Below are 22,432 nucleotides of genomic sequence, written 5' to 3' on the forward strand. Positions count from 1 at the left end.
CTTGTAGAACTAAAACTAGTTTTCTAGAAAGTTATTTAGCTTCCCTTTCCCAACCTGTTTTTCCTTGGTCAATTCAACTAATAACGATTGCTATTTGTATATGCTGATTTTCAATAAGAATGTAATTTTATGAGGTCTCGACAATATTTCCTTCCCTCTTCCCCCTCTGAACTGATTAGTGCACGTAATAGGTCCCAAATAATTGCCTAATGGATATACCTACTGCTTGGATTAGCTAAACCAACACTTCAAATGTGGCTCTCCAGTGCCCACTGCCATTTTTTAGTCTAGGAGTGAGGAGTGGAGGTGATAAGGCAAAATACATATATATATATATATATATATATATATATTATGGTCTGTTTTCAGCATTTTCTAGCCCTCAGTAGACTCAAGCTCAATTCTTGCAGAAATGAGCTCAAAGAGCAGTGAGGGATCATTACTGGTCCTTAATACTCTCCTGACAGTTATTTTATGATTGAGCACATGTGGTTCAAATATCCAATAGCCCAGTTGTACTTTTTATTCTAGAAGTTCAAATGATTCCTCTGTCACATGTGGCAAGAGACTATGGCTTTCTTGTGAAAAGTTCTAGACTAGCAATGACTCCACTGACCTCTTACTACTTATCAAATGGTCAGTTTGACCCAAGGAGGAGTATGGAAGAAACACTACAGGAGAAAGGTGAATAGCGAAAATCTTGGTGGTAGGGGCTGCCCTACGTAAAGGTGCCACATCTTATTTTACACCCTGTAAGGCAGAGTTTGTTTGTAAAAAATGGTTGAAGAAATAGGATTATCCTCTAAAGGAGTAAATGTGCAATATGATTTTTTTTCATTACGATGTTTTAAGAAGACAAATGTTTCCATTTTCTTGTAGTATTTGTTTCTTAAGTTATATAGGACAATAGTCCTAATCTTTGGGTTATAGACCTTGGTACAGCTTTGTCTGAGGGCTGAGTAATGGCTCACAATGGACTGCTGGCTTCATAAGTATGTAAATACTCTTGTGATTAAGAAAATACAAATTTATTTAAAAATTTGTTGCTGGTAACTGCCCATATACCCAGGCCTACCCTGGGGTCATCTGAAGATAGTTCCTGTGCTCTCTGCCTGAGAGTTTTCTCTGTCCCCAGCCGTGAGCTCAGTTCATGGATGGCAGGTCAGAAGGGCTGGAGAGTTAATTCCCATAGGAACTATCCTCATACAAGGAGGGACAGTAGTTGGTGCATAAATACTTTAGGTTCTTTGTCATGGAAGAGATAATTCTGAGGTGCATAGTTCATAGTCTCTCTGAGACTCCTCATTGGGATTGAGCCCCAGTGGCCTACAGCAGCAACCTGCCCATGAATTTATTCTATTAGATTCTTTCCCTTCCTTGTCTTACTTCCTCATTCCCATTGTGTTTCTTGGTGTCACCTCCAAAACAAACTACTTGCAGTCCAATCTTTGTTTCAAGGGTATACTTGAGGGAACCTTAAGACAAAACCTTATTCATTACTAGGAAATTTTCCTTATTATGGGCCTTCCTATATAGGTATGACAAACATTACTCTTTATTCTCTGTGTGTGGTTGGGGAATGGGTATGAATCTTGTTTTAGTTTAAAAAGGAGTCCTTAAACACAGTAAAATTAGGAGTATGGCCTCAAAGAAAAGCAACTAATCGGGCCTCATGAGTGTTCTTACACCTAAAACTTTTTTGTACATGAAGTTTAACAATACCTGGATGCCTCTGCTACTGATGCTAAGTAACCTTGCTCCCTCTCTTCCTCTTCCTCATTATTTGGCTATGCATTTTTAACAGCCCTCTAACATACAACCCTCTAATATACATAAGTGCTAGCCAATTAAACTTTTTTCAGAAAGAGAAAGACATATAACTACCTATACCATAAATGCCATGAAGGCAAGGTCATCATTGTTTCAACAACACCCAGAGCAGGGCATGACATACAGTAGCAGCTCAATAAATATTAGATTTTAAAAAATGAATGATTTAACAAGTCAACAAACCAGTTGACTAATAAATGAAATCATATGCTCTGGACTTGGTGTTGGTCTGGGCAAGGCAGTATCTCTCTCAAAATGTAAATTTCCACATGTCATAGCACCCAACAGAAATCCACAGTGATTTATGTTTCTTCTTCTCCCTGTGTCCCAGAAGGTTGCATCGCCCTTGACAGGTTAAGGTGGTCACAACACTTCGGGATATTTCTATGGAATACAGAAAAGCACCCACTTGGGGCTGCAGCTGGGCGCAGAGTGAATCTGTGCACATTGATTTTTTTTTCCCACGTACATTGCCTTGTTCAATTTTGATCACAGACTTCAAGTGGGACATTAGCAGTACTGGAAACATCTTCAGTAACAGCAATTTGTATAATTGAGGGGCTGGAGAACCCTACTGAGTGGATTTTCTAAGTAAGAACTCTTCAGTCTTCAAAGACATCCTAACATGAGTGCAAGATTGAAGCTTATAAAATCTGAATGTATATAGAGAAAATTAACTTAGGCTTGTTTGTTTTTCAAATTCTGGAGTGAAGAGTCACCCTTTGGAACTTGGAAAAGACAGTTTAGTTCAAATTAAAGGCAGCAATGCATACTTTACATAGTGGATAGTAAATGTGAAGGACGTATTTCCCGGGAGGGTGTATGGCTTCAAAATACTCATGACTTTAATAAAGTATTAGATGAACTCATGGGTGGAAGATTACTAAGACAAGTAAGGGAGGTTTCAGGCATGATTGGGCTTTTAAAGTCAATAGAGAAAAGTACCAAATAGGGTAAAACATCAATTTGGTACCATTAATATCATCTGGAATACTGGTTGGATAGTGTGTGTGGTATTTCATATGTTATGTTGCTGTGTACTGATGAAAGTGATTAATACATACCTTTTTGCAAATGTGATAAAAGGCTATGGACAGTGTGTAGAGAATGAGATAATTAAAGACGTGTGAAAGTAGCTGTAAGTCTGTGGGCACACATGCTGGAAGTAAGTCACATTATTGGATCATATACCAAACCCTTTGTATTAACTGCCCTGACTCTCTTCAATTATCACCATCAAATTCCACCATAGAATTCAAACTTCTGGTTTGGGGTTGTGTAGGAAAATGTCACATGACCACATCTGTTGGGGGAGATGAAGCAGGGAAGAAAATGCTGGTGATAGTGATTGAGGACCCTGAGCTATACTGTCTCTGAGGAGAGAATACATCTTTACATGGGAGAAAAGCTGCTTAGGGTCTGAAGTCATGGTTCACATTTTATCAGTTGGATCCCTTAATTATGTTTACAGTTTAGAAATAAAATATACTTTCAAGACTCTTCCATGAGGAAACGAGTTTCAAATCATATTTCCAAATTCAATGCTAACCTTTTTAGTCGATGGTGCTGAATAAAATTGTTGCTTTGTAAAATCGGGAAATGGTTTAAGTGGCTGTGATCTACACATTACATTTGTTATTTAAGGTAATAGCTTGTAAAGCTACATTTTTAAGTGGGACGTCAAATCATTACCTCTCATCTGCTTTTGAAGTCTTAATTGACAAAGGGAATTATTTTGAATAAAGTTAATTTTGGAAGTTACATTTAAATCATTCCTCATATTGTCAATCAACAATTCCCCCCAAAATCATAGCCGTATATTTCTTATACATAAAAACAAAACTACACACTCTCCCATTTTCTTCAAATCTCTAAGGTAGTTTTTGCATGCAATGAAAGATTTATGCATTGTTGTTTTTGTCAGGAGTGGAAAAATATTTTCTCAAGGTTAAGTTATTCAACTATGGTGGTATATAAATATTGAAAAAAGTTACCAGGGAAGTTCTGGAATATACTATAAAAATGGTATAAATACTAGAAACTCATTTCTTATGAGATGTATAAATGTGAGGGAGAACTAACTAGATTTTATTCTCAAGTTATTTTGCTTATTATAAATAACATTTATGACCTTTAAACAGTACCATATAATAAGTTTAACAATAAATATAAACAACTAAAGTTGTTTTTGTAACACTTTGTGATGACATCATACTTTTATGAAATAATATGTTTTGTTCTACCTATATGTGCTGTGAGGGGTATAAGTTATCTTTGGATTATGGTCAATTTCAATTGTGTATAAAAATAGAATATTACCATAAACTCCCTTGTTCCCATCTTCCACCTTCAACAATTATTAATTCATGGCAATATTTCTCCCCTTCCTCTCTTATTATTTTGAAGAAACTATAAGACATTATTTCTTTTTACCCATAAATATTTCAGTATGCATCTCTAAAACTGAGAACTCTTTGTTAAATAATACCATGGTATCCTTAAATGTGTTTTTAAACTTTTGTATTTATAACTGGAAAGGCAAACTGCTCCCTTTCAAAGATGAAAGCTTTGCTGTCTTAGAGTGCATCAAAAAGAGTGTCTTGCTCTGGATGAGTGATTACTGCCAAGAGACTATTCACGTAAATTGGCAGTTATGTGAGAAACAGCTCTAAAGAACAATGCACTGCAGTCAGCAAAAGGTCATGGGCTACGCTTTCCCCTTCTGATTGGAGAAATAAAATTTCAGAGTTCATACCAGTAAATATGGAGGTGATGAAACGCTTGCTCAAGTTTCTTTTATATTTGCTATGTTAAAAGGAAAAAACAAGAATTTGTAGGTCCCCTTTGTAAATATATTTTTTTAAAGATTTTATTTATTTATTTGAGAGAGAGAGAGAGTGCGTGCAGGGGGAAAGGCAGAGGGAAAGGGAGAGAGAGACTCCTGAGCAGACTCTGCGCTGAGCACAGAGCCTGACACAAGGCTCATCCCAGGACCCTGAGATCGTGACCTGAGCTGAAATCAAGAGTGGGACACTTAACTGACTTAGCCACCCAGGCACCCCCCTTTGTAAATATTAAGAAGACATCTTGTAATACTGGTCCAGTCATAAATATGTTCCAGGAAGACTGGTTCTTAAGAGTTTCATATTTCCAGCCCAAGTACACAAGAGCTATACAAAAAGTGATTCTTAACATTATGGGTTTGTGAAAAAAAAAATACAGTTGACCCTTGAACATCATGGGAGTTAGGAGCACTAACCCTCTGCATAGTTAAAAATCCATGTATAACTTTTGACTCCGCAAAAACTTAACTGCTAATAGCCTACTGCTGACCAAAAGCCTTGCTAAAAACATAAACAATTGATTAACACATATTTTGTATGTTATACATGTTATATATCATATTCTTACAATAAAGTGAGCTAGAGAAAAGAAAGTATTAAGAAAATTATAAGAGAAAATATACAGTACTATATATATATTTATCAATACCATAAGATTATGTTGTCTGTTACAAGATGGATAATTTTTTTGTCAGTACCTGTATCAATATTGTCTTATATGATACAAAACACTGTAGATGTTATACATATTATTAGTACTGGACATCAAACATGAAAAGATAATGTGAAAAAGAGATATTTCTTTATGGGTATAACACATGCATATATTGATAATGAAGCAGCAAAACAGTTGCTTTATGATAGCCTAGTAAAATTGATTATGATTCCTTCACAGTAGCCTAGACTATACACTAATGAAAGAATCATTGTAAAATGTTATGGTATATGGTATTATAGTAATATTCATAATACAATATTGGAAACATTGTTACATTAAAAAAACTGTGATGATAGGCTGATACACAGTTTCTCCAATTATGAGGGTAGGAATACTGTATGGTAATAGAATTCCTTGAAAGCAAAGTTAGGAAACAAAAAACTAACACATTATTTTTATATTAATACCACTCACCTTATGCCCATGGAAGGATAGGTTACCCACTTCCAATGTTTGCACACAATGTTCTATACAATGAATACTTAGGCAACGATGATGACAAAAAACATCTCATACATTTCTTGCCATTCAGTTATTATACTTTCACAAGAAGACACACACCTACACAACAGATAGATTCATTAACTGTACAGCATGACAATTATTTGCTATTTGTTAAGTTGAAGTGGGTCATCATAAAGGTCTTCATCCTTGTGTCCTTGTGTTGAGTGGGCTGAGGAGGAAGAGGAAGAGGAGGTGTTGGTCTTACTGTCTCAGGGGTGGCAGAGGTGGGAGAGGTGGAGGAGGTGGAAGGGAAGGAAAGAACAACAGACCCACTGGGTGTAAGTTTATGGAAATACATTGTAATTTCTGTCTGACTTTTTTCATTTCTCTTAAAATGTTTCTCTATGGTACCAATCCTTCATTTCCTGTTTGCTTTAGTAATTTTGCAAAACCAGTGCCTGTCTCATATGATAAAATAAAGGAAATGTTCAAATTTTAATATTTGTGGGCCCTGTTCAGGGGCTTTTAGGAAAGCTATGTTCTAACATTTACCAAGGTCAGAATGACTTGGCAAAACCTCAATGCATGGGATCTCTTTCTGCCCCGAGCACAACATTGTACATCCGCTTTGTTGTCAAATGACCTAAAAAAGTACATTTCAAACATAAAGATAAGTAAGACCTCCCTGGTTCTCATGAGAGTGACATCATACAGACCTGCTCATACTGAAAGCTTAAAGTCTATGACTTTCTGAAATAGCTTTTGTCATGATGATTTGTAACTTCTTATGTTAAAAAAAAAAGTCTATAACCCTACACCAGGTATGCCTTCCCCAAAGCACTCTCTTCTTTGTGAAAATTGTATATCTTGGGCAGCTATCCTAACTTGGACTTGAAAAAAACTCTCTTTCTTTTAGAGATTCTAAAAGGTTTGTTCATTTGGCGTTGACACATAGAAGGGTCCATGTTGTAGAAGACGTCAAAAGCCATCTTGAATAATTGAAACCCTTCTGCCAGACTGTCTAATGTCCATTTGTTTTCTGGCACCACGACCTCTACATTGTCTTCCTCATTGTCTGGCACTGGTTGAGAAGCACTCACCTCCATCAAGTCATCTTCTGTTCATTCCTCTGGTGTGGTGTCTAATAGGTCTTGAATTTCTCCAAGATCTATACCTTGAAACCCTTTACTCCCCACCTTTTTTTCCCCATAGCCACAGTCTCTTTCATGATTTCCCTGACTGGCTCTCTATAAATCCTGGGAAGTCATGGAGAGCATCTGGACACAGTTTTCTTCAGCAGGAATATATTATTTGGGGCTTAATGGCTTTCATGCTTTTCTTATAACAATAATGGCATCTTCAATGGTGTAATCCTTCCAGACTTTCATGATGTTCTCTATTGGGGTTCTTTTCCATAGCATTGACAATCCTTCCCATAGAGGATGTGTGTAATGAACCTTAAGTGTTCTTGTGACCCCTGATCTAGAGGCTGAATTAGAGACATTGTGTTTGGGGGCAAGTAGACCACTTTGACACCATTGATGTTGCACTCATGGGGTTCTCGGTGGCCCGGAGCATTGTCCAATATCAAAAGAACTCTAAATGACAGTCTCTTACTGGCCAGTACTTCCTTCCTTCAGGGACAAGCATCGATGGAACCAATCCAGAAAAAGACTTTTCATTGTGGTACAACTAGAAGACTAGCAACCAGTGTTTATCTTTGCCTTCAAAGCTCGGGGGTTAGCAGCTTTATAAATAAGGACAGTTCTGATCATAAACCCAACTGCATTTGCACAAAACAGTAGTTAGCCTATCCCTTCCTTCCTTAAATCCTGGTGCTCGCTTCTCTTCCTTACTAATAAACGTCATTTGTGGCATTTTTTCCCCTCAGAATACAGCAGTTTCATCTGTTTTAAAAACCTGTTCAGACAGATATCCTTTCTCCTCAATGATTTTCTTAGAGGAGTCTGGGAACTCATCTCTGCCTCTTTGTCAGCAGAAGCTGCATCTCCTGTTATCTTGACATTTTTTAAGCCAAACCTCTTTCTAAAATTGTCAAACCATCCTTTGCTGGCATTAAATTCTCCAGCTTTAAATCCTTCACCTTCCTTTTGGTTTAAGTTGTCATATATGAATAAATGTCATATAATAATTTGCTTTTTCTCAAATCACATTAGAATCTATAGGTATGCCTTTCTTATAGCGACCCTGTACCTACATAAAAGCTACATTTTTAATACAAGATAAAAATATATTTTGCAGGAAGTGCAAGGTTTTCATACCTGCTGGCATTGTTGCATCATGGCTTCACGAATTTCCTTTTCTATTTTTACAATGAGCCTTATGCTGGATTCATTTATCTTGAAATGGTGGGCACCTGCAGCAGCAGACTGTCGTGGCTTTTCTCTACTTCTTGGGAGCACTTCCAGCATCACTGGTGGCGCTTTGAATGGGTCCCCTGGTATTATGCAAGGTTTGAGGTACTACACACAACACAATGAAAAATACATGAGAACCACAAGAGATCACTTTTTGCTGTGATACACAATTTACTGGAGAGATGAACTGCTCACATGGATGTGGTTAGCACTGCATGGTGTTTTAAGTGGATACTCAACACACTTGAGCTCACGGCAATAGCAACAGGAGGCGGCTATGAAACTATTGCAGTAGTACACTTTTACTACAGTTAATTTTATGCAATTATGATTTAATAGTGCATCTTTATGTTTGTTTCCATTTCTCTCAACTGCAGATGGTGCCGTGTATGGTCTGTAAGTGTGCATAAGTTTCAATAAATGTTAACTTTTATAGTAGCTTTGTATATATGTTATGATAGTAAATGATAAAATTGGCTATATCTATATATATTATACATTCATGATATACCTTTTTATTAATTTTTTTGATATCTCTCTGCTACATGGTTTGAGAGATTTTGCAAATTGTCACAAATCTCCAAAAATTTATCCAATATATTTATTGAAAAAAAAAATCCATGTATGAGCAGATCCATGCAGTTCAAACCCATGTTGTTCAGGAATCAACTATACTGTGAAGAACCCAGTTTTTAATTTTTCTTGAAATAGTCATAACTTATTTAATTATGATGATTGGCAATGTTATTTTATAATTATCCTTAGGTGTTTGGCATACCCCTTCTATATGAAGTATATGAATATATTAAGTTTGAATCATATGGAATTCCTCTTTTGTCCATCAAAATATTTAAATATTGGCAAATCCATGTAGCTCAATGTATGCATCAGTGACCATTTGAGGGAAAGCCCAGCATGTCTTCTCAATCTATACCAGTGGGAAGTCTGCTCGTATTCATATAAAATACCACTTTTCATCTATTAGTAGCATATCTTTATTTCTTAATTCATAAACTATCTCCTAAGAGCAGAATTTACAAATCCAGAGACTCTATATGTGAAAGCAAAAATCACAACTCAGAACCTAAGAAGTGCAGGCTTAGGTGAGACTTCAAAGGCTATCTCATTGTGGTAAACATTGCCAATTGTCCCCAATATTTTTTGCTATCGCTTTTCTCTACTTCAGAGAAATTCCCTGAAGTTACCACACTACCCTGGGATGCTAATGCTCAGACATCTACTTGAGAGAAAGAGATAACTTATGTCCTAACTAATATGCTAGTCCAATGCTCTCAGTGACAAAACAAAGACTCCGAGAGATGAACTTGCCCAGAACCACTCAGTCAGTGTGGCAGTTCTTAGAGTCTAATTCAGGCCTTCCAGTTCCACACCCGTTTCTCATCTTCTATTGTCTCTGTGCAAATGAGACCAATTAAACACAAGAATTACACGTAAAAAAAGTCACTTTGAAATTTAAAGTGCTGCTTTTATTTATTGTTGATAATGTTCTTTCACTAAGAGTGGAGCTTTGTCTTTCCCCGCCTCTGAATGAAATGAGAAGATGATTTTTTTCAAACACAATGAAATGGTAGACATTAAATTCTTGAGTTTCTCTGCCACATATAAATTTCATTTTATAATTGCCCTTCTCAAGTTTATAACATTGCATTTAAATGTCTTTGATCATAAAAATAGAACTAATGGATGGTAAAATATGCTCGTAGGATTTGTAAACATTACAGATGGCTCAGCTTACTCTAAATAGCCTGAGGGCAAAAATCAAGATGAAGTGATTTCTGTCAATTTTGGGTGTGGGTTGGATAAGTCATCCAACCTCTTCCCTAAAGTTGACATTGTCTCTGGAGTTAATAAATTTTAGTTGTCAAGTGTTCCATTTGTTGTGGTTCTTTTTAGGTAAATGAACATATATGTAGTAGTTTCTAAATAATAAATCTTAGTCGGGGGTGCCTGGGTGACTCAGTTGGTTAAGCATCCAACTCTTGGTTTTTGGCTGAGGTCATGATCTCATGGGATGGAGCCCCACATCAGGCTCTGAGCCCAGTGGGGAGTCTGCTTGAAGGTTCTCTCCCTCTGTCTCATGCTCTCTCTTTCAAATAAATGAATAAAATCTTAAAAAAAAAATCTTAGCCATCATCAAGGACTGATGAGTATCTAAAATAGAGTTTAATTTTTAAGATGACTTTGAAAGTGGTGGCAGGGACTTGAAAGTGTACTTTAGTGGGGTTAACATCTGCATGTGCGTGAGTGTGAACATTGGTGGGGAGGCTCATAAGGGTGTGTTGTTCTTTATATGAAGTACCTTTATGTAAATGGTTCAGAAGGCAAAGGCAGGCAATTTATCTCTTAATAAAATGTCTAAAACCCTGAAAGATTTATGCTTTAGCTCTTAATTTCACATGACAGCTTAGGAGTAGGAAGGTAGACAAGTGTTGCAGGTATTCCAAATTGTACCATATTAGGGAAATTGGTTTACTGATTGGCAGTCCCGCAAAAATCTCACCCATATGCTAAATTGAACTAAATTTTATTTGGTTTGAACAAAAAACTACTGTAATACAGGTTTTCTTTGAAAGCAGTAACAAAATTTGTAAATAACTTCCTTACAAATAAGATTCTCAGGAGATAGGAACGACCTAGTTTTAACAAAGTTAAAACATAAAACAACAAAGTTTTATGGCAGAATCTAAAACAGTCCCAGTACCTGTGATGCGGGACACTGAAATTCTGAGAAGTAAAGAAAGTCTCTGTGTAGAGAGCGTAGAGTGTGCTGTACCCAGCAGGAGAATGGAAACAAGAAGGTGATGATAATGATGTCTGTCTGGCCTAAGAGAAGCATTCTGGAAATAACCCAACTTTTCATTGTTTCCAGCTCTGAGGCTGTGACATCAATAAAGGGAAAATTTTTTTTGATGAACATTATAACCAGACCTCAAAGGAGAACCTGTAGTATTCTGCTCATAAAACTGCAAGAAGTTGAGCATAAAGTCATTCCTTTGGTTACAGAAAATCCACAGGCTGCCTCATGCATCCAAACAAATGAATCAAACCTTGGGAAACTTGGAGCAAAAAGGTGGGAACCTGAGCTGGCAGAATAAAGAGAAACAAGTTCCAGAAGCATCCCACTTCCACATAATGAATTCATTGTCAAATTGTGAAAATATTACTCTCCGTGAAAATGGTATTTTTGGCAGATAATTACTTAATGCTACGTTCTATACTGTGTACAGTACTTCAAACTATTCCTAGTCCTGTTTATGTTTCTGATAAATGTTGATTTTGTTAGCTTGAACTTAAAATATAAATAGCAAAACTCGAACATTGGAACTCAAAATTCTGAGAATCAATGATACAGGCATGTACACTGGCGTTTCAAACTAATTATGATTATATAAATTTAGGAGTCATCTGCCAATTTATCTACCATTTATCTAATACAATTTTTAATTTTAGTAAGATAAGATAATAGGGCTGCATACCAAAATTAGGTGCCTTGAAGTTCTTCATAAAGAACATATTTGATTATAATTATTGATTACTTTTACAAAATTTTGTAGCCTTATACAAATAGCATATAATAAATATAAACAACATCCTTATGAAATGGTGAGTGTTATTAAATGGGCCAAAAACAAAAGGGCGTTAAGATAAAAAGACACTTAGTGATGGAGAAATAGATGGAGAACCATAGAGTCACAAGGGATACTAGTGGTCATCTATTGTAGTCCCTTCAACCTACAAATGAGAAAGTTGAGTCCTAGAGTGATTAGCTAGTTGATAGGGTCTGAGTTACAGCCTGCGACTCTGACTTCACCTCCAGCGTATGAATTCCTGGTAATAGTAGCCAGTCTACAAGATGGCCCCCGTTGATCCCAACCTCCTGGTATTCTTGCCCTTGTGCAGTCACATCCGACACTGAATCTGGTCTGGCTGTGTGTGACCAGTGGAATGTGATAGAAGTGGCATTCTGGTACATCAAACCTGTAGGTAGGTCTCAGAAGCCTTGCAGTTTCCACCTGGGCCCCTGGAATGCTCAGTTTGGGGAAACCCTTATCCCTGGACCCCATTGCCATTCTGTGAGAAGCTCAAGCCATATGGAGGACATGTAGATGCTCTAGTCAATAGACTTAGTTATGTTCCCTGTCAACAGCCAAACATGAACTGTCAGCTTTGTGAATGCAGCTGCTTGGACATCCCTCCCAATAGGGCTTTCTGAAAACTCTAGCCTTAACCAGCATCTGATTCCTATCAAATGAGAGGCTCTAAGTGAGATACATCCAGCTAAGCAGAATCAACACATAGAGCCATGAGGGACTATAATAAATTGTTGTCTTCAGTTTTGGCAGCTAGTAAGTTTTAGGATGATTTGTTATGCAGCAATGGATAATTGGAACAGAGATAGAACTAAGAAGGTGCGCAGAATTCCACTCCTTCACTAATGCTTGCAGTTAGTAAGTTTCATATGCATTACGTGATCAAGGAAATTGTCTCCTTCCCTCTTTTTAAGCAAAGTCTACCTGACCCAGACATTCAAATGCAATCTGTATTCCTTTTTATCCCCTTCTAACTTCTCTAACATTAAATTTCCTTAAAGACAATGATAGATAATGGCAACAACGTCACATAGCACTTATGTGCTAGTCACTAATGTTAGTACATTTACACTCATTCAGTCTTCACAAAACCATTATGAGGTCTGTTCTGTTATTATCCCCATTTAGGTATGAAGAAACCAAGGTACAAAGTTTAAAAAAAAAAAAAAAAAGAAGTGCTCTGTATCATTAGGCTATGAAGTATGGGGTTGGACTCCGAACCCCAGCAGTCCAGCTTGAGACTACATCTTTAACCAATAGTATATGGACCTATCTTAACAGTGGTCACATTTTTAAGTAGAACTTGTATAATTCTCTACCAGTTAGATAGTAAACTCCCAGAGACAAGGGGCCATATTTATATTATTCAACACAGAGTCCTCAACAACTACTCTATTCCTAGTACATAATAGGCTTTCTCCAAATATGTTACACACCAAATGAATTACCAATAGCATCTGAGTACCTTTTGGCAGGGAAAATTTGGTAAGAGCAAAATTTGAAATGCAGAATATCTAACAATAATTCTATGCTAACATCTTCTGACCCTTGCCCTGGGACTTGGTGCTATAGCTTCTCTGTTGTAGAAAGTTCTGTGTATGTTTAACATGTATTCTTTTTGCACTTGAGTTTTCCCCTCAAGATTCATAACATAAAACATAAAAATGAATGCATTCAACTGAATCTAGGGTGCAAAAGGTAAAATCTTCACATCTTAAAAAGAACTGTTATTTCCTACATTTAACAGCTTCAGTGGGAGAGGGTCACACTAACCACCAGCAGATGTCATCATAGCATAGGACTTAAAACAAGGCCTTTCGAGGAGGTGAACTTCAAAGGCTGCTGCTGGGGGTGTACTTTTGTATAGTTTGGATGGCAGCTTGGCGGTATCTACTAAAGTTGAGCATGCGCATGCCCTATGACCCAACAATTCCATTCTTACGTATATGTCTAACAGAAATGCTCACATATTTCTTTTCGTTAAATTTTAACTTAATTTTTTTTTATTTGAATGTAGTCGACACACAATGTTATATTAGTGTCAGGGGTACAGCATGGTAATTCAAAAAGTTCATACATTCTGCTGTGCTCACCACAAGTGTAGCTCCCACCTGTCACGATACAACACTATTACATATTACAGTATCACTGATGATATTCCTTTGCTGTGCCATTTATTCCCATGACTTATTTGTTCCATAAGTGGAAGCCTATATCTTCCACTCCCCTTCACCTGCTTTGCCCATCCCCCACCTACCTCCCCTCTGGCAACCATGATTTTGTGTTTGTTTTTACTTTTTTACTTGTTTACTTTTATTTTTTCTTTCTTTTTTTCTTTCATCATGAGAAGTGTACTCTTTAATCTCCATCCCCTATTTCCCCCATCCTCCCACCCACCTCCTTCTGGTAATCATCAGTTTGTTCTCTATAGTTAGGAGTCTGTTTCTTGGTTTGTCACTCTCTTTTTTTGCCTTTGCTCGTTTGTTTTGCTTCTTAAATCCCACATATGAGTAAAATCATATGGCATTTGTCTTTCTCTGACTGACTTATTTCTCTTAGCATAATACTCTCTAGCTCCAACCATGTCATTGCAAATGACAAGATTTCATTCATTTTATGGCTGAGTGATATTCCATTGTATATATATGTGCCACTTCTTTATCCATTCATCAGTCATTGGGCACCTGGGCTCTTTCCATAATTTGGCTATTATAGATAATGCTGCTATAACCATAAGGATACATGTATCCCTTTGAATTAGTATTTTTGTATTCTTTGTCTAAATACCTATTAGTGCAGTTGCTAGATTAGACGGTAGTTTTATTTTTAACTTTTTGAGGCACCTCCATACTGTTTTCCAGAGTGGCTGCACCAGTTTGCATTCCCACCAACAGTGCAAGGTTCCTTTTTCTCCACATTCTCACCAACACTTGTCGTTTCCTGTGTTTTTTATTTTAGCTGTTCTGACAGGTGTGAGGTGATATCTCATTGTGGTTGTGATTGGTATTTCCCTGATGATGAGTGATGTTGAGCATCTTTCCATGTGTCCATTAGCCATCTGTATGTCTTCTTTGGAGAAATGTCTGTTCATGTCTTCTGCCCATTTTTAATTGGCTTATTTGTTTTTTGGGTATTGAGTTGTATCAGTTCTTCATAGATTTTGGATACTAACCCTTTGTGGATATGTCATTTGCAAATATCTTCTCCAATGAGTAGTTGCCTTTTAGTTTTGTTGTTTCCTTTGCTGTGCAGAAACATTTTATTTTGATGTAGTCCCAATAGTTTATTTTTGCTTTGTTAGACATATCTAGAAAAATGTTTCTATAGCGGATATCAGAGAGATTACTGCTTATGCTGCCTTCAAGGATTTTTATGGTGTCAGGTTCCACGTTTAAGTCTTTAATCCATTTTGAATTTATTTTTGTATATGTTGAAAGGAAGTGGTGTAGTTTCATTTTCTTGCATGCGGCTGTCCAGTTTCCCAGTGCCATTTGTTGAGCAACCATCATTTTGTCCTCTGCATTTACAAGTCTAATTCTTTTTGTTGTTTGTTTATTTTTTTAGGTTTCGCATATGAATGAAGTCATATGGTATTTGTCATTCTCATTCTGACTTATTTCACTTAGCATAATACCCTCTAGGCCCATCAATATTGTTATAAATGGCACAATTTCATCCTTTTTTGTGGCTGCATAATATCACACATACTTTCATTAAAATATGTGTATGTAGCACAAATAAATCAGGAGGGGAAAACTGGCAATTTTTGTGTCTGCCATGGTTGTAATGCACCAATACTTTCTTAGAATGTGCATTATATCTTAAACTGTGTCCAAAGTATACAAGATATCTTAGTATTCTTGAGCAAATATTTCTCTCATCTAAATGTGGATACTGGGACTTTATCAAGATAAAAAGCTTCTGCACAGCCAAGGAAACAGTCAAAAAAACTAAGAGGCAGCCCACGGAATGGGAGAAGATATTTGCAAATGACACTACAGATAAAAGACTGGTATCCAAGATCTACAAAGAACTTCTCAAACTCAATACACAAGAAACAAATAAACAAATCAAAAAATGGGCAGAAGATATGAACAGACACTTTCCAATGAAGACATACAAATGGCTAACAGACACATGAAAAAATGTTCAAAATCATTAGCTATCAGGGAAATTCAAATCAAAACCACACTGAGATACCACCTTATGCCAGTTAGAATAGCAAAAATTGACAAGGCAGGAAACAACAAATGTTGGAGAGGATGCGGAGAAAGGGGATCCCTCCTACATTGTTGGTGGGAATGCAGGTTGGTACAGCCACTCTGGAAAACCGTGTGGAGGTCCCTTAAAAAGTTAAAAATTGAGCTACCCTATGATCCAGCAATTGCACTACTGGGTATTTGCCCCAAAGATACAGACATAGTGAAGAGAAGGGCCATATGCACCCCAATGTTCATAGCAGCATTGTCCACAATAGCTAAATCGTGGAAGGAGCCGAGATGCCCTTCAACAGATGACTGGATTAGGAAGATGTGGTCCCTATATACAATGGAATATTAGCCATCAAAAAGAACGATTTCTCAACATTTGCTGCAACATGGACGGCACAGGAGGAGATAATGCTAAGTGAAATAAGTCAAGCAGAGAAAGACAATTATCATATGATTTCTCTCATCTATGGAACATAAGAACTAGGAAGATCGGTAGGAGAAGAAAGGGATTAAGAAAGGGGGGGTTGGGGCGCCTGGGTGGCACAGCGGTTAAGCGTCTGCCTTCGGCTCAGGGCGTGATCCCGGCGTTGTCGGATCGAGCCCCACATCAGGCTCCTCCTCTGTGAGCCTGCTTCTTCCTCTCCCACTCCCCCTGCTTGTGTTCCCTCTCTCGCTGACTGTCTCTATCCTGTCAAATAAATAAATAAAATCTTTAAAAAAAAAAAAGGGGGGGTAATCAGAGGGGGAAGTGAAGCATGAGAGACTATGGACTCTGAGAAACAAACTGAGGGCTTCAGAGGGGAGGGGGGTGGGGGAATGGGATAGGCTGGTAATGGGTAGTAAGGAGGGCATGTATTGCATGGTGCACTGGGTGTTATACACAACTAATGAATCATCGAGCTTTACATCGGAAACCGGGGATGTACTATATGGTGACTAACATAATAAAAAAATATTTAAAAAAAAAGAAAGATTATGATATCCAAAAATCCTTTTAAAATGCCAAGGTTGTTAGTTGACAGAACGTCCAGAAGTTAAATGCAATCCAGGATAGAAAGAGATGACTTCCTTGCTTGAGTCACTGAAGAACAAAAATATCTGCTCTTAATAAACAACCTGTCTGGCTGGAAGAAATGTTACCCCCTGCCTCTCTACACTGCCGAAGTATCTTGTATTACTGAACTGATATCAAAACATAAGGAATTCACCTACTGTCACTGGGTTTCTCTCTAGCAGTTTTTATCCAGATATATAGAGAGTTTACAAAATAGTAACAGAGTAGCCTAAGGGTTATTAAAAGTAGAAGACTTAGAGTTAACAGTCCTGGTTTTGAATTCCATATCTGTCACTATGAGTTGACCAAAGGCGGCAGTTTGGGAGAAGAAAGGGAAAGTTTCTTGCCGAAATTTATAAACCCTAGTCTTGGACATCTTAGCATTTTTTGAAGTCCGGGTTGATTCAGCAGTGGAACAGATGATCAGATGTTTCTGAACCATGTAATTAATGATTTTTCCATCTGTAAATATTTCAGTATATATTTCTAAAAGATAAGAACTTTAAAAAAAAACCCTAACAACTATTCTGGTTATCTATTTCTATATAATAAATTATCCCCAAAATTATATCATTTTTTAAAACTAAGAATGTTTATTTTTATTTTATTTATCTTTTCCATCATGATAAGTGTACTTTTTAATCCCCATCCCCTATTTCATCCATTCACCCACCCCACCCACCTCCTCTCTGGTAACCATCAATTTGTTCTCTATAGTTAAGAGTCTGTTTCTTGACTTTTTTTCTCTCTTTTTTCCCCCTTTGCTTGTTTGTTTTGTTTCTTAAATTCCACACATGACTGAGATCATATGGTGTTTGTCTTTCTGAGTGACTTATTTCACTTAGCATTATACCCTCTAGATACATCCATGTGGTTTCAAATGGCAAGATTTTCTTCTTTTCTCCACTTGAGTAATATTCCAGTGTGTGTGTGTGTGTGTGTGTGTGTGTGTGTATCCCATATCTTCTTTATCCATTCATCTATCAATGTATACTTGGGGCTGCTTCTATGTCTTGGCTATTGTAAATAATGCTGCAGTAAACATAGTGGTGTATGTATCCCTTTGAATTAGTGTTTTTGTATTTTGTGGGTAAATACTAGTGGAATTACTAGATCATATGGCAATTCTATTTTTAATGTTTTGAGGAACCTCCATACTGTTTTCCACAGTGTATGCACCAGTTTGCATTCCTACCAACAGTGCACGAGGATTCCTTTTTCTTCCACATCCTCGCCAATACTTGTTTCTTGTGTTTTTGATTCTAGCCATTCTGACAGGTGTGAGGTGGTAGCTCTTTCTGGTTTTGATTTGCATTTCCCTGACGATAAGTGACGTTGATCATCTTTCCATGTGTCTGTTGGCAATCTGTACGTTTTCTTTGGAGAAATGTCTGTTTATGTCTTCTGTCCATTTTTAATTGGCCTTTTGTTTTTTGAGTGTTGAGTTGTATCAGTTCTTTATGTATTTTGGATACCAACCCTTTATTGGATATGTCATTTGCCAATATCTTCTCCCATTGAGTAGGCTGCCTTTTAGTTTTGTTGATTGTTTCCTTCACTGTGCAGAAACATTTTATTTTGATATAGTCCCAATAGTTTATTTTTGCTTTTGTTTCCCTTGTCTCAGGAGACATGTCTAGAAAAATGTTGCTACAGCCAATGTCAGAGAAATTACTACCTTTGCTTTCTACTAGGATTTTTATGGTGTCAGGTCTCACATTTAGGTCCTTAATCCATTTTGAGTTTACTTTTGTGTATGGTGTAAGAAAGTGGTCCAGTTTCATTCTTTTGCATGTAGCTGTCCAGTTTTCCCAGTACCATTTGACTGTATTTTCATCATTGAATGTTCTTGCCTCAGATTATTAATCATATAATTGGGGGTTTATTTGTGGGCTCTCTGTTCTGTTCTATTGCTCTATGTGTCTATTTTTGTGCCAGTACCATACTGTTTTAATTACTACCACTTTGTAATACAACTTGAAGCCTGGAATTGTGATATCTCTAGTTTTGCTTTTCTTTTTCAAAATTGCTTTGGCTATTCAAGGTCTTTTGTGGTTCCATACAAAGTTTAGGATTATTTGTTCCAGTTCTGTGAGAAATGCTATTAGTATTTTGATAGGGATTGCATTAAATCTGTTGATTGCTTTAAGTAGTATGGACCCTTTGACAATATTTGTTCTTCCAACCCATGAGTTTGGAATGTCTTTTGATTTCTTTGCATCATCTTGAACTTCTTATGTCAATATTTTATAGTTTTCAGAGTACAGGCCTTTCACATCGTTGGTTAAGTTTATTCCTAGATATTTTATTGTTTTGGTGCTATTTTATTTTATTTTGAGAGAGAGAGAGAGAGAGTGAGGAGGGGCAGAGGGAGATGGAGAGAGAGAAAATCTTAAGCAGGCTCCATGCTAGGCATGTGGGGCTTGATCTTACAACCATGAGATCATGACCTGAGCCAAAATCAAGAATCAGATGCTTAACCGATTGAATACCCAGGCATCCCGTATTTTATTTTTTCTGAAGATTTTATTTTCGAGTGATCTCTATACCCAGTGTCGGACTCAAACTTAGAACCCTGAGATCAAGAGTACCACCTGAGCCAGCCAAATGCCCCCTGTTTTGGTGCAATTTTAAATGGGATTGTTTTCTTAATTACACTTTTTCCTGCTTCATTAGTAGTGTATAAGAGTGCAACAGATTTCTGTACATTGATTTTGTATCCTGCGACTTTACTGAATTCATTCATCATTTTTTTTTTTTTTTGGTAGAGTCTTTAGCGTTTTCTATATACAGTATCATGTCATCTGCAAATACTGAAGAGTTTTACTTCTTCCTTACCAATTTGGATGCCTTTTGTTTCTTTATGTTGTCTAATTGCTGTGGCTAGGACTTGTAGTACTATGTTGAATAAAAGTGGTGAGAGTGGACATGCTTGTCTTGTGCCTGACCTTAGGGGAAAAGCTCTCAGTTTTTCCCCATTGAATATGATGTTGGCTGTGGGTTTTTTTTAATATAGAGCCTTTATTATGTTGAGGTATGTTCCCTCTAGACCTAGTTTGCAGAGGGTTTTTATCATGAATAGATGTTGTACTTTGTCGAATGCTTTTTCTGTATCTATTGAAATGACCATACGGGTTTTATCCTTTCTCTTATTGATGTGATGTATCACTATGATTGTTTTGTGAATATTGACCCACCCTTGCATCCCGGGAATAAATCCCACTTGATCATGGTGTATGATTTTTTAAAATGTATTGTTGGATTCATTTTGCCAATATTTTATTGAGGATTTTTGATCTATATTCATGAGAGTTATTGACCTGTAGTTCTCTTTTTTTGTGGTGTCTTTATCTGGTTTTGGTATCTGGGTAACATTGGCCTCATAGAATGAGTTTGGGAGTTTTCCTTTCTCTTCTGCAAAATTTAGATCCTTAACACAACAGCCATTTTATTATTTTTAATAATTTATTGGTCAGAAGTTCAGACAGGGCACAGCATGATGTCAGCATGATGTCACCTTTGATGTCAGCTGGAGCAGAATTCATGTAAGGATTTGAGTGGGCTAGAATATCCAAAATGTCTCACTCATATGTCTGGCACACTGGCAGATTTGGCTGGAAGGAGCTCAAATGGGATGCTGGGGTGGCTGGGCCTCTCTATTTCATTGTAATCTCAGAGCCTCTTCCTCTCTATGTGGTCTTTCTATGTGGTCACTGCATGTTATCACTCTGGTGGGGCAGCTGGACTTCTTTCATGACAACTCAGGGTTCCCCAAACTGTGGAAGTGGAGGCTTCTGGCGCTTCTTGAAGCTTAGACACTAAGCTGGCAGAGCCTCACTTCTGCCACATTTGAATGGTTAAAGTAAATCCCAGTTCAGTCTGGATTCAGTGTGGGAGGAGCTACACAAAGGGCTGAATATCATTGGAGCCATCTTTGGACACTATCTACCATAACCACAATATCATTATCAAACTTAAAAATATAGACAATAATTTCTTAATATCAGCAAATACCCAGTCTGCATGTACATGTTTCTCATTGTTCATGTCTTAGCTTAGGTTTTGACCCAAACAGACAAAAAGCTGTATGAGGTAGTTTATTTAAGAGGTGACCTCAGGGAGCAGGAATGATATATAAAAGGAGTGTTAATGGAGGAAGAGAATGCCAATACAAGAATGTATAATCAAATTGGTCATTGCTAAGGCTAACAGGTATGTGATCTTAGGAACCTTGTAAGTTGCCTCATGAAATACATCTTTGAACTATCTGCTTAAGAGACATATCAGGGAAAGAGTTATCCAATAACTCCCATCTCTCATTAGTCAAGATAGCCCCACACGCTTTCACTGGCCCACACCGGCAGTTTGTATATGCCTGAGTGCCTGTTGGTCTATGAGTTGTCCCATGATTTAGCATCAGAGAGGCTCCTGGCAGGAAATGAGATACACCCTGCCTAGGCCCAGGGCGAGGCCCTGTCAGATAGTAGGAGCATATACATGCAATGGCTGGAATAAGAAAAGGAGCCTGCTTGAAGTACGCAAATGATATGCCCAAAGCATCTTATACATATTTGTTTTATAGTTTGTTAATGTGTCTCTTCAGTCTCTTTTCATCTCTAGGTTCCCTCTCCCTCTCTGATCTTTTTCTTCGTAAATTATTTGTTAAATTTGTTATTTGGTCAATTGCCCTGTAGACTTTTCAGAGTCAAGGTTTTGCTAATTGAATTCCTATGATGTCATTTAATATGCTGCCCTGTTCTATGTTTCATATAAATTAATAGCTTTAGAGGATTTGTTAACCTGAGATTTAAATTTGTATGGGAAATCAGGATAAGTGCTTCTACCTTTCACTTTAAGTACCTGTTTTCCAAATAGTATATCGATTCTCTATCATCTTCCAAAGATTTTTCAAATATCAATATGAAATCTTGGATTTAGACATATTTGGTATTGTTATTTACAGCTCATTGCAGTAATGATTTTGGAATCCTCTTCACTTCGGCTCCCAAGGCTCTTTGATATGACCCGGTTGTCAATGATACTTTCTTTGCACTCTGTATGACAAGAAATTCTAGCTCCAGATCTGAATTTCTCTAAGGAGCCCAATTCCTTCTGAGGGGAAGTGGTATTTAGAGACCCCATTTGGGGCCCTATGGATGTTCATTCCTACCACATTGGTGATTATTGCAAAGAATTTTCAGGGAATATATCTATATGTGATGATAATATACCTAATGAGATCATGCTGATTCTTCAATTAAATTCTTTAATTCAGAACTACATGACTTTTTAACTTAAGTGATCTGTATTTCCTTTCTTCCAAGTTGAAAATCCAGGTTTCTA

General features: G+C 37.1%; 1 non-coding gene across 1 annotated transcript; it reads right to left on the minus strand.

Annotated features, from left to right (window-relative positions):
- Positions 1-2,148: 2,148 nt before the first annotated feature.
- LOC123787666 (small nucleolar RNA SNORA77) lies at positions 2,149-2,269 on the minus strand. Its single transcript, XR_006778303.1, has one exon. It is a non-coding gene; the product is annotated as a small nucleolar RNA SNORA77 (small nucleolar RNA).
- Between the last annotated feature and the right edge of the window lie 20,163 nt (positions 2,270-22,432).

This window comes from Ursus americanus, chromosome X (genome assembly GCF_024610735.1).
Source record: "Ursus americanus isolate L20-20 chromosome X, mUrsAme1.1.p, whole genome shotgun sequence".
NCBI lineage: Eukaryota > Metazoa > Chordata > Mammalia > Carnivora > Ursidae > Ursus > Ursus americanus.